Source organism: Mercurialis annua, linkage group LG7 (assembly GCF_937616625.2).
Source record: "Mercurialis annua linkage group LG7, ddMerAnnu1.2, whole genome shotgun sequence".
Classification (NCBI taxonomy): domain Eukaryota; kingdom Viridiplantae; phylum Streptophyta; class Magnoliopsida; order Malpighiales; family Euphorbiaceae; genus Mercurialis; species Mercurialis annua.
The window spans coordinates 32,350,175-32,363,453 of record NC_065576.1 but is presented as its reverse complement, the minus strand read 5'-3'; the positions used below and the strand labels follow the sequence as shown (position 1 = coordinate 32,363,453).

The window sequence follows — 13,279 nt, the reverse complement described above, 5'->3', positions numbered from 1 at the left end:
GGAAAAGACAAATCGAGCAAATTTTGAAAATAAAAGAGAAACAAAACGACGGCAGGATATCAAAAGGTGCAAGACGCATTAAATGTTGCATAACAGGCTGTCAGAACGGCGCAAAAAAAGAGAAGAGGAAAACTAGAGAGGCGACCCGGCCCAAGAAAAACCCGCTTCACATTCCAGACATAAATATCTATGTAAGACGGAACGGGGGGGATTAATAATGGAACAAGCCCACAAGCGAAAGCCCAAAGCACCTAATCAACACATAACCAGAAGAGCAAGGAACACATGCTCGCCTATAAATAGATCGGTATCCCATCTATGTAGAGGACATGATTCAGAGACATTTTACTATCTCACATAGACTAGACACCCAATTGTAACAATGATCTAATCATATATAATCTCTAAATATCACAACATCTATCAATTCTCAAAGATTACTATGAACTTCACTAGATCTGGTATGAATTATGACCATAATTGTTGAGTTGCTACACTAGCTTGACATGCTATATTTCATATTCTGGAGTACTAAAGATTTTTAGGTTTGGGAAGTCAGTGCTCAAAAAGCATATCCTAAAAATATTTATTTTCTTTGGTTTTATTTTTTTTACCTTTATGTTGATGTCTAATTAGAAAATTGGTTGGTTGTATAGCTGTGAACGGAGCGGGGTTCGGAGGTCGCTCGCCCAAGGCTTATGACTGATTTCTCGATTTGGAAATAGTTTGAAAAATGGATTCGCCACCTAGTTCAACTAGGAAATACCTTTTAACCAACTAGATAACCTTACTCGCTTCCGATTAGACAATCGTGCATCGGACCAAAGACTAGGGTTCGTGGACCTCCCTGAGACTCTTGTGCTTGGCTTATCTGTTACCGGCTTTATTTACTGGACATATTCGTTTTATATCTCATCTCAACAGTATATGCAGTTTATAGGATGTGAAAGCTGTAAATAAACATGTATGAAGGTTGTAAACACGTTTGACGCGCATATGACTTGATCTGGACTGGTATTTCAGGCAAGTAGCAGGTACTCCTAAACATACATCTAACCTTAGAGGTTTCTAGCAAATATCAAAAGTCTGGCTGGTCTGGATATTTTACATGCACAAAGCCTAAAACCGGATAGATAAGTGTGAGTGATTGATTTTATTAGGCGAGTCTTGAAAAACCTATACAACCATTACTACGTTGTCATGTTAGTCCTATGATATCTAAGTGATTGGCTGGAATTGCATTAATGGGCCAATTTTAGGTGATTAGTCTTTTAACCGATTATTATTTGATTTTGAATGCTTTTAGAAAGCGAAAAATAGTGCTGGCATGCTCAGGGGAAGTTTGATATACATAACATGGTTAGGAATACTTTTAAACCTCATTGACTTTGAGTACCTAGCACTCGCGCGGGTTTTGACCATCGGTCTAGTCAAAATGAGCTCTCGGTCAAATCACGAGATTTGTGCGTCTCGTCGATCCGGTTCTATTGGTTTGATTTAGAGTTGATTCTGCGTTGGGGTTAGCCCGGAATCGGCTCTAGAAGTTGCTGGTTTGCAGGGCCTCGGGCTCGTGGGTCCGGTTTATACACTATGTTACATATTTGGACTTATGGGTCCGTGTTACATCGGGTCTGGCCCGTTACAATACAGAATATTAAATTTAATTGGATTAGCTACTTCTGGGTTCAAACTGGGCCTGATTTGGGGTCCGGATGGGCCCGAAAACACGTTTTAAAGTTCGAATCACGTCTGGATTGATCTAGGAGCAAATCTGAAGAGCTGAGGAGCGAAGAACACGGCGCCAACTTAAGATGTCGGCACCGGAAAGATACGGTGGCGGCACTGCCGGTTTGTTTTGGCGGCGGCGCCGATTAAAGTGGCGGCGGCGGGGCTTTTTGACAGCAGTTTTCAGGATTTTGTTTTGTTTCGTTCTCACTCGTTACAAGTGTGTTTCTCATAAAAGAAAGTAGTCAAAACTGCATAAAATTGAACAAGGAATCCAAATATGGAATAATCATATTGTTTAAAGCTCATTTAAACAAAAAATTATTCAACGCAACAAGTACGAAACTTGAATTTTCATGGCAAAAAGAGCTAAAATCTCCTAGAAACATGCATTCCAAGAGCTCCAAAATATATGGGTTTGTATATTTGTGCTTAAATATGATTTATTATAGCTAATTAATATTTCTATCATCGAATTTTATGGCAATTTATTGTCAACACCGATTTAATTAACATGGCAATTTAGATGGAAAACAATAAATTATAAGCTAAACATGCATCCTAAGCACACAATCACAGAAATCATGGAATTATACATATAATTATAGTAACATCAAAAGAACATAATAAGAGGGTTCTCAAAATTACTGGTCTAAGTCTTTGGCTCGTTTGTTGTCGAAGTGGATGCGGAATCCAGCTTTGAATCCATGCAGATGTTGCGTTCTTGGAGAATTAACACGTATCAGTGTTTTTAGGACTGTATTGAATCGAAACTTTGTGTGTGTGTAGTGTAAAATTCGGCTATGGCTAGTCTAATGGTGGTGGCCGAATTTTCTTAGTCTAATTTAGAGTTTGTGTGCCACCTTTAGTCAGGCTGGCTTAAGACTGTATTTATAGGGGAAAGGGTGCCCTAGGGTTAGATTAGAGTCTTCTAGGGTTTAAACTGCTAAATGATAAGTCATTAGGTGTTAAGATTAGCTTTAAACCCTATTTATTTAATTTTCCTTTTAATTTTCGGATTTGGACTTGCCAGCTAATTAAAAAGGTGCTAAAAGTCTATTTTGGTGCATAAAAGTGTCAAAAAAGGCTACTAAGGTCATATGGGTTTGATTATCGTCAATTCCTGTCCGTAAACCTTGCAAATTGGCCCATAAACTTCTAAGACATTGCAATTAATCCAATTTCTGGACTTAAATTACCGTCTTTTTTTTATTTTTATGGACCATTTACGCCTAATTGTGTTTTAATCCTCCAAGTTTGCAACTGTGCACAGATTATGCCTGCTTAAATTCCAGCAAGCAAATCGAAAACTCGTCACCCGGACAGATTTCTCTAGACATCATCAAGGGACGCTTCAGTTCCTCATTACTGTTTACCTGTCTAAAAAATAGGTGTCTACAATAGCTTACTGGTAATATTCTTTTTTTTTTCCCGAGTCTGTTCATGTGTTTTAATTTCTTATAGTTGTTTTGGAATTTTACTTTTCAATTTTTTGTGAATTAAGGCATCCCCTGTTAATCAGATGATAAAATTTTCCTTTATAGTTTTTGGGTTCAAAACTCTTGCAATGGAACAAACGCTATAATAATCCGAATTTTTGGCAAAAATAAGATATGGGTTATTATATTTTTTTGACCAATTAAACCCATAAAACAAGAAAATTTCCGAAAATAGACCGGGAAAATATAACTTTAAAGTAAGATGGATTATTATTGAAAGCTATTAATAGAAAATTGATTTTTGGAGATTGAAGCAAGTATGGCAGGAATTTGGAGAAAAATTCCATTAAATAAAAGTAAGAACAATTAGACAAAATATTTATTGAATATTCATATTCCATATTATTTGAAATGAATAAAGAGAATAAAAATATTTGAGAAATATATTTATAATACGAAATTAAGGACGACTTATGAATTATTCGATTAAATAATAAAATATTGGAAAAAAAGGCCATAATTAATATTTTGGTTTATTAAAAGAAATTCCGAATAATTTTAAAAGTCGATATCAAAACAGACTTGAGCTCGATATTATCACGCCCCATTTTCATGGATCGTGACCGGCGCTAGGGTATGGGTATGGTTGTACCAAAACCCGTAGCTAGCCTTGCCGATAACCAATTTATAACATTTAAAACAATGTAAATGCAGAAAACCACATGCTCGGGGGCAACCGACACTCCAACCTAGTCTAGCAGTACATTTAAACAATATATATTCAAAGTATACTTAATTTCAAATTAAACTCCAACAACATGGAAAATCAATAGATAATACCAAAGTTACTGTAATCATGCCAAAGTGATAAAATCATAGTTGAACTATATCAACAAACAATAGTCTAAAACAATAAGTATAAGACTAAAACATAAATAATCCAATACTACTACTGCGGTCTAAGAGTTAAAAACAGTTCGACTCTTTTATTCTGAAAATAAATAAATAACCTCCGGTAATGAAACGGAGATCGACAAATGCTCAAATCACAAACCTGGAAAAATTGGGAAAACAACGGGGTCAGATTTACTGAGTAGAGTTTATATAACCATTTATATTTATTAAGTTAAAAATCTTTAAAAACGTTTAATAAAACAATTTCATTATGGATTATCAATGAAACCCTAAACCACAATTCTAAATCCATTGTCGTGTCGGTGAGACGTATCTCAATAACTGATCCCCGACTATCGCTTAATAAATAGTGAGCCCAGCAGACGTATCTTCCACCGGTGCCCTCACTAAGGTGAGACGTATCTCAAACCTACCTCAATACCATAATCATTATCGGTGCGCACGCAGTCCCGATGATGCCCATCGAGTAGCACGTAACAAATCAAATCCACAATGCCGAAAAACAGTTCAATACATATATATATATACATATATATATATATATATATATATATACATATATATATATATACATATATATATATATACATATATATATATATATACATATATATATATATATATATATATATATATATACATATACAAAATATAATAATTGCTTAATAAACAGGTAAGTAGAGATATAAACTCACTGCTTGCTAAATCCACGTGATTCTGACAAGCACCTAACTCTGGTTCGCCTCTGAAGTACGAACAGTCGACAGGTCCAAATAAAATATTAAATATTAAAATCATAATTAAAATCAGACCCTAACTCTAAAGAGTACTAGACACCACATAGGACTAGCACAACACAATATCAAGCCACATTTAATAAACACTTATATTAAATGCATTCTAAATATAACCCCAGTTATATAGTACAAACCATATAAACATATTTAAATAGATTTGGAAAATAATTTAAATTAACCCAAGTTGAAATCCATATCAGTGAGTCAGTCGAGTTATTTAAAACTACCAAACTTCTTCCCACTAGCTGGGCGACCAAAGTCTAACCCGTTTCAAAGTTTATTAAATTTATAAACCCGAGTTTATAAATTAAATTACTTGGTAGAATAATTATCCTTTTTTTTAAAATAGAATTAAATAACTTCAAATCCAAGTAACCCAAGTTACAACTAAAACTTAACCATTTTAAGTTTATAAAAGTTTAGGGAGTGAACTGTACTTTAGCCAATTAGGGATTAAACGGTATTTTAGCCAAATATGGACTAAATTATACTTTAACCAATTTGATATTTAAAATCAAATTAATTACTTTTGTTTATAATTAAAACAAAATATAAAGTTACTAATCAAAAACTTAATTAAATAAGTTATAAAAATGTTCAGGGGCTAAATTATAATTTAGCCATTTTTGATATTCGAAAACAAATATAATTACCCGAGTAATTATATTAACTTAAGTTGTAAAACACTTATTGTAACAAATCACCAATTTATAAATCAATCGAGATCCGAAAGTTATTATTAAAACAAATCAATTATAAATAACCTTTAGTATTAATTTGTTTAAAGTAAAACAATATGGTGATTGTAATGGCAACTTAGCCATCTCCTTCCCTAAACATAAAACATAACCCGCCAACCATATGAACATAAATTGCAGAATTCTTAACCAAATTTCAAAATTCAAAACTTAATCAATCTAGAAATCTATGACATACACCCTCAACCAAAACCAACATCAGACTTCAATCTAGAGTCCGTAAACATGAGATCAAGGCAAGAACGAAACAAAGACAATCACTGTAACCATTCGTTCTAAGAACGACGAAGAGAAATCATAAAAACGAGTTAAGGATTTCTAACCGAGCTTAAACAAATAACGAATAAACATACAAGAGTGATTTATAATTCTCTAATGCAGCAAAATCATGATTAAAGTTCATGAAAGAATCGGCAGAACATATATAATCAAGAACAGATTATAGAAAGCTTAGAAATGGTAAATCGTACGGCGATTGAAACAGGATCGATAGCGTGCCGTTCAACAAAAACGAGGTGGGGAATCGAAGGTACGCGAGTCTAGAACGTCTGGAAACAAACGGTTTTGATTTCGATCTAGAAACAAAAGAGAACGATCAAAAATACGGAATCGCCATTTAAAACCAAAACTGAAAATTTTAGAACAAACTTACCAATAACATTTCTCAAACTTTGAGAGATGATCACGGCAATAATTCTCAGTGAATGAACAAGGGAATGGAGGCTAGGGTTTAAGTGTAGTGTGGTGTAGATTTTCTGTTTAGAAAGCGTTTTTAAAAACCATAAGAGTCTAGGTTAAAATCGAGTTAGAAGTAGGCGGCTCAACAAACTCCTAAGGGAAGTTGGAGTCTCGTACGAGACTCAGCCAAAGGCTGAGGTTTCGTTTGAGACGCTGCTGGTCTCGTACGAGACCAGCAGCAAAACGTGAGGTCTCGTTCGAGACCTCATGGTTTCGAACGAGACCCAGCTTGTGGTTCAACCTTTTTGTTGAACCACAACCCAAAGATTTTTTTTAAATCAAATCGAACCACGAAACTTAAAAAAAAAATCCTAAAATGCAATCGGAAACTCATCAAAACTTTTAAGGATTTTTACGGGATATTACAGATATAGAATCGACATGGTTAATTAATTGTTATGGATTAACAATTAAACGAAAAGGACATACGGATTTAATTAAGATGGGTTTTAATTAGGGTTAATTACATATAAAATCACCACTTTTACACGAAATTGTAAAAATAACACGACCTTTAAAACGTGGCAATTCAAGGCACTACCTTTCATATCTTTTCAAAAACAACATGGACACATTTTTAGTGGCGTTTTTGTTGATGTGGCGTGACACGTGGCACTCCCATCGGGTGTCCAAGTCAGCAAAATTTTATCTGAAAACGTGCCCACGTTGTTTTTGAAAACAAATGAAAGGTGATGCCCTGAATTGACACGTTTTAAAGGTTGTGTTATTTTTAAGAATTCGTGTAAAGGTGTTGATTTTATATGTAATTAACCCATTTAATTAAGAGGCATGAGTTAGACCTGGGTCAAAACCCATGAGATTAAAAGGCCCAACCCATGCTTGAAGGATTTAAGTGTATAATTGAAAGCATATGAGCCCAATTGATAAAGCTAAAGAAATCAAATGACTGAATTGGACCTTTAACCATCTCATTTGGTAAAAACATATCAGAGGCATTTTTCTCTCCTCATTCACAAACAAACACGATCAAAATAAATCAAAGGAGCAAGAAGATCATGAATTCAATCTCAAGGATTCAAGCCAATTCATTTTAGCAAATCATAAACTCATCATCTAGCATTAAATTGAAGCAAGAAATTGGGTAAGAAACTCAAAACCTAAAGCTAGAAATTGAATTGAATGAGTTAGGGCTTTGTTTAAATTTCTGAAATTGATGCAATTGGATGTTGGTATTTGGTCTATAAGTGTTTAAATGGAGTTTATGAAGTGTTTTGATGAGTTTGTAAGTCAAGTTGTTTAAGGAATTGAAAATTTAAAAATTTGAAACTTTTTGCATCAATGGGTTTTGATTGATTGAGAGTCTTGGATGTTTGGAGGTTGAAGGGGGAGCGTGGTGGCCGGATAAAGACCGGTCAGGCCACGGCGGGCCTGACATGTAGGCTCCGTTGAGCAGACTTGCGTCTGCTCAACAAAGAGCAGACCTGCGTCTGCTCTAAAGGAGCATACCTGCTGGTTTGCTCTAATGAGCTAGCCAGCCGGCTGCTCCGGGGTCGTTGGGTCGCCGGAATTTGTTCCTATCTCGAGGTGTTCTCGGATGTTTTGATAAATTGATAAAATACTTTACAAAAGCTGAAAAATGAAGTTAAGGTTTTTATAAAGAATTGTTTGAAAGTGTTTTAAATCAATTGATTATTGTATAAATGTTGGTTATATGAAAACATGAATAGATGGGTTGAAAAGTACGGCTAGCTCGTTCAATAGATTGTTATACGATTAGTTGAGTCGATTGAAATGCGTATAGGAAGGCACTAATGAAATTAAAGGATTTAGCGTGAATTCAAGTTTGAATACTGAATAGTAGGCCTAAAATTTCTAAATGACTAAATATATATGAAACTCGAATATAACTATGTATAGATCATTCGAGTTGTGGAAACGGGTAAATAGTGGATTGAACGCATAAACGACACGCGAGTTCATTTATTGCTTTTGTGCTTAATTGGAAAGCTATCGAGGTGAGTTCCCGTATTACTTTCGTGTATTTATATTTTAATATCAAATTATGTTATTTATGAATGTTCTAGTTTCTAAAACATACATTAGAAACTAATAATTTGATATTAAAGATATAGTTATGCTATAACTAATAAAGATAGCTATGTGTTCATAAAAGGTTGCATAAATAATTTGAATTATAAGACAATGATAGGTTGCATATAGAATTGTTAAATTATAAAATTCTCTCACTTAAGTCAAGTGAGTAAGTGGGTTATAATTCATAAGCGTAATATTGTGAAATCGTCAATTAGACGAAAATTACTGCTTGAATAGTATGCATCGTATAAGGAGGCAATCCTTATTCTAAAAGTCATGAGATATGTATAGTTTGAATAAAAGAATTTATGAATGTTGATAAAGTACGTATTATTTCTGTGAATATCGAATATGTACTTGAGATATAGAATTCATAGTTGTATAATCTAAGATGTTAGGATTATATCCAATGCATGATCCGTGAAAAACAAACTACCTATTGGGTGTCAATAGGCTGTGTGATCACTAGAGTCGTTACGGTCTAGACGTGTATAGTTGTTCTGATAGACTGGAAAGTATATGAATTAGTATGAAAAGTATATGAATCAGCTGGTACCGTCTCGTAACTCGAAAGAGGATATGAATATGATAGACCATAGGTTGAATTTGGTGGAAAATGTCTCGGGATCTAGGTTTAGTGGGTTGAACTCGGTAAACCATATCGGGACCTACAACTTATGATTAAGAGACGGTACAGTTAAGTCGGTATAACTGTCCCGAGACTATGCCACTTGGACAATGTGATTTGAAATAAGAATGAATGTTATGTGTATAAGTGGTATAGGTAATATGTTTCAGGAATAAGACTAGAGTTTTGAACGGATCAATATATGAAAACGTTTTATCGATAAGTATGTTTAAAGAATGTTTGTATTTGAAATGGATATGAAAGATATGCTTATTTCAAGGGTATAAGTAAAGGTTTGTTTTTTTTTTATATCGCGTCCTTATTTTAAGTATAGTACCGACTATAATTTGTGAACTCACTCAGCATCGTCTGACCCGTTGATATTTATAATTTTCATGTGTGTAGAGCTTAGCGGTCGGGCTCAGACTTCCATTCGTAGATCTGGAAGTCGTCTTTTTGCCATGTACAGCTTTAGCTCCTTAGCGATGCGGTAGTTCAGATTTATGTTTTTGGTCAAGGTCTTGTTAGCGGTTTATGTATGTTTTAATCGTTAACCGCTATTATATATATATGTTTTGCTAGGCCTTGTTTTGCGGATATAGGATGTCAGTTGTATATGTTTAACTGACATATCAGGTTATTGATGTATATGTATATGGCTATGGTTGTAAAAAGTGGCTTTCGAACTTTTCAACGGGTGTGGTTAGTTACGTTTACAGCTATTATATTGTTGTTTTTTCGGAAACAAATTATTAAAGTTTTTACAATAACCGTTTTAAAAAGATAAAAAGTTTTGTAATCGTTAGGCTTGCTACGGGTTTTGGTGCTACCACGCCCATTGCCTAGCGCCGGTCTCAGTTCGAGAATTCGGATCATTACAAACGCCCTCTCTATTTTACCGATTTTATGGCTCTCATATAAACTTAGTTCCATTTGAAGTAATTGAAATTGCTAAGAAAAATGCTCAGCAGCATAGAAGAAGTGCTAGTGAGGAGGTATGGATTGATTGACTAGTATGTGATATTCGTATAATACAGTCTGATTTGTATTCTTAAGGTTAGTTGAATTCTTATGAGTTACTATATTTTGTAGATATTTTTATCATTAAAATGATGCATTTTAACTTATTATGAGTTACTTTTATAATTTGGAAAGTTGTTACATGTTGCCCATTACATATGAAAATTTCGACTATTTGACTTTGTATTAGAATTGGGTAGTATTTTGACAAGGACTAATATAATCTTTTTATATTAATTAGTACTGCTGCTGAAAAATTCTAAGAATCAAACTTACCTTTTTATAGTGTTATTCATGGTAAATTGGGTACAATTTTAAAGTTGAGGAACATATGGCATGTAATTTTCAAATTGGAAGACAATTGATAGAAATTACTCTATGGGGCGTTTGTTCGCCATAAAAAAGGAGGAATGGAAATGGAAATGGAAATGGGAATGTTTCTCATTATTTGTGTTTGTTTTGTCAAATTATATTAAAGAATGGGAATGTGATTACCCCTTCAATGAAAATCACCAATTTTCCTCCTATTCCATGACAATGGACTTTTGGAAATGGGAATCAAAATTTAACAAAATATTTTAATAATAAATAATAAATATATAATTATTAAAAAAACTATTTTTAAATATTTATTTTAAAAAAATATACTTAAAATAATAAAAAAAACTTTTTTAATATTTTTTTCTAAAAATTTTAATTTTTTTAAAATAATTTTTTAATTTTTTTCAAAATAAATTTTTTAATTTTTTTAAAATATTTTATTTATTTTTTAAATAATTTTTAAATTTTAAAAAAAATTAAATTTTTTTTTAGTTTTTTTATATATAAAAATATTTAAAAAAATAAAAAAAGTATTTTTTAATAAATAATAAATAATTTTTTTATTAAACTTTACCCATTCCCATTCCCACACTAATTTTGAACCAAACAAAAAATAAAAACAATCATTCTCATTCCTTCTCATTCCAATTCCCATTCCGATTCCGATTCTCAACCTTGAACCAAACGCCCCCTTAATCTATATCTATACTATATATAAAAGTACGGATGGTGGGGACAGGCAAATTTACTGAATAATCCTTTTCAGTTTATTACTAAATAAAGGTTTTATAGTTATTAACTAATTAGTTATTTAATTAATCACTATTGTAATTAAAGTCCTAATTAGAATAGGTAGCTAAATTATCTCCAATTTAGTTTTTAGTATCTAAAAAATAGCTAAATTGTCTCCAAATTAGTAGGAATACCTATCTTTTAGTTTGATTTAACTACAAAATAAAAATATTGTATTTGGTCAATATATTATTATTTTAAATTTCTATCTTATTATTTTTAAAGATATTATTAATAAAATTAAATTAATTATTTAATTATGGTTATTATAAAAACAAAAAAAGAATAAATTCAGTATGGAAAAAAAATTAATAACCAAATATGTTATATTTATTTTTATAAAAATTCTTAACTAATTTAATATTAATTAGTATAAATAAAAAATTGATATAATTATAATAAATTTACTAATATATACATTAACGAGTTACGTACGAGACACGTGCATAACACGTAATGCGAAACTAGTTCATTTAAAAGCTTGAATTTGAAATTTTAACAAATACAAAACCGTTTTGATCAAATCATTAAACTAAAATGATATTATTAAAACATACTAAAATTATTTAAATTTGCATGATACAATAATCTATATATATATATATATAAAATACATTTTTTGCTAGAACTCGAAAACCCATTACTTTCACCTAAATGTAATTTTAATAAAGAAATGAATCTTTCAGACCATCTTTAAGACTAATCATTTAATTTTTATCACTAAATATTAATTAGGTGATTTATCATTAAACTTATTTCAACAACAATTATTTTAAAAAATATATTTATTTTTTTTATTTTTAATATCTTAATCATTTTTTAACTTTAATATTTATATGTACACTTATATCAATTACATTTATAAATTTAATTTTGTTACATATTAGTCCAATTAACTATATTTTATAAACTAAATATTATTAAACAATTTATATTACTTAACACTTGATTCTTAATAAAATTGCTAAAAATATTACGTTAATTTATTCAAATTAATACAATAAAAAGTCTAAAATAAATGATACTCCCTCCGTCCCATTTAAGAAGTTGACACGACCCGATTTCCACCCGAAACTCGAGCTGAGACCGGCGCTAGAGAATGGGAGTGGTTGCTCCGAAACCCGTAGTAAGCCTAAAAACCTTTGTAAATTTTTCGCGTTTAAAACATAAAAAGGTTCGTAACCTCGTTGCGGAAACACTTTAAAACCTTTATTGAAAACGTGATCGCAAAACCATTATTGTATTTTAAGAAATCAGAGCGCAAACATTATTCTCTTATGACGTACCTGCTCTGTTTCCAATAGAATGCTAAAATGCTATTATCAAAGACATGTGTACCTCATTAAACGACTGGTCGAAGTATTTTAGAAAACACGCAGCTTTTAAAACATATATCTTATATAGTAGTTTGAATCAGAGTTTATTAAAATAGTTGAACTATTGTAAACAGAAAGACAGATTTCCCGGTACCCAACTACTTGCAGCTCTACAGATACAGACGAAGACTTTCCGAATTATTGTGGAAATCTAACCTCGTACTTGATAACCTGAAAGGGAAAACATTGGGGAGGCTTAGAAATATAAATATTTCTGACTGAGTCTACACATTTACAGTTGAATATTCAAATCGCATATATATAAAACATACTTATATATAAAATATTACCAATTACTTGATCTAGATGAAACCCTACAAAGCGGACTATTGTATGGGTCTTAACCTACACAACATGGGTCTCAGACCGTGAACTGAATCACTGCCGTCTAATTCGGGTGTCTGGACCGTAACCGTGAAACTACCATCACAGTGTTACATGTGACCGTAACCGTTCAGCCGTCTCAGACTGTTAAGTCAGGTTCGCTACCACTTCCAACGCCAAATGACATAATCTAACCTCTATGACAGACACACGCTCGTATCTAGCGTATTACTGGTAATCACACAGTCCTATTGACAACCAACAAGAAGTTTGTTCCAATGGATCTTTCATGGTTAAGATATACTAGTGTGATTTGTTATTTAAAAAAGTTTTAAATATAAATATTCAAAAGTGATAATCATAGAGTAAACTCACAGAACCCGCTCCCAAA

At 32.1% G+C, this 13,279-nt stretch overlaps 1 long non-coding RNA gene across 1 annotated transcript; it reads left to right on the top strand.

The window, feature by feature from the left end:
- The first annotated feature begins 7,260 nt into the window (after window positions 1-7,260).
- On the top strand, window positions 7,261-10,182 carry LOC126655101 (uncharacterized). Its single transcript, XR_007632896.1, has 2 exons — window positions 7,261-8,348; window positions 9,461-10,182. It is a non-coding gene; the product is annotated as an uncharacterized LOC126655101 (long non-coding RNA).
- Window positions 10,183-13,279: the final 3,097 nt, after the last annotated feature.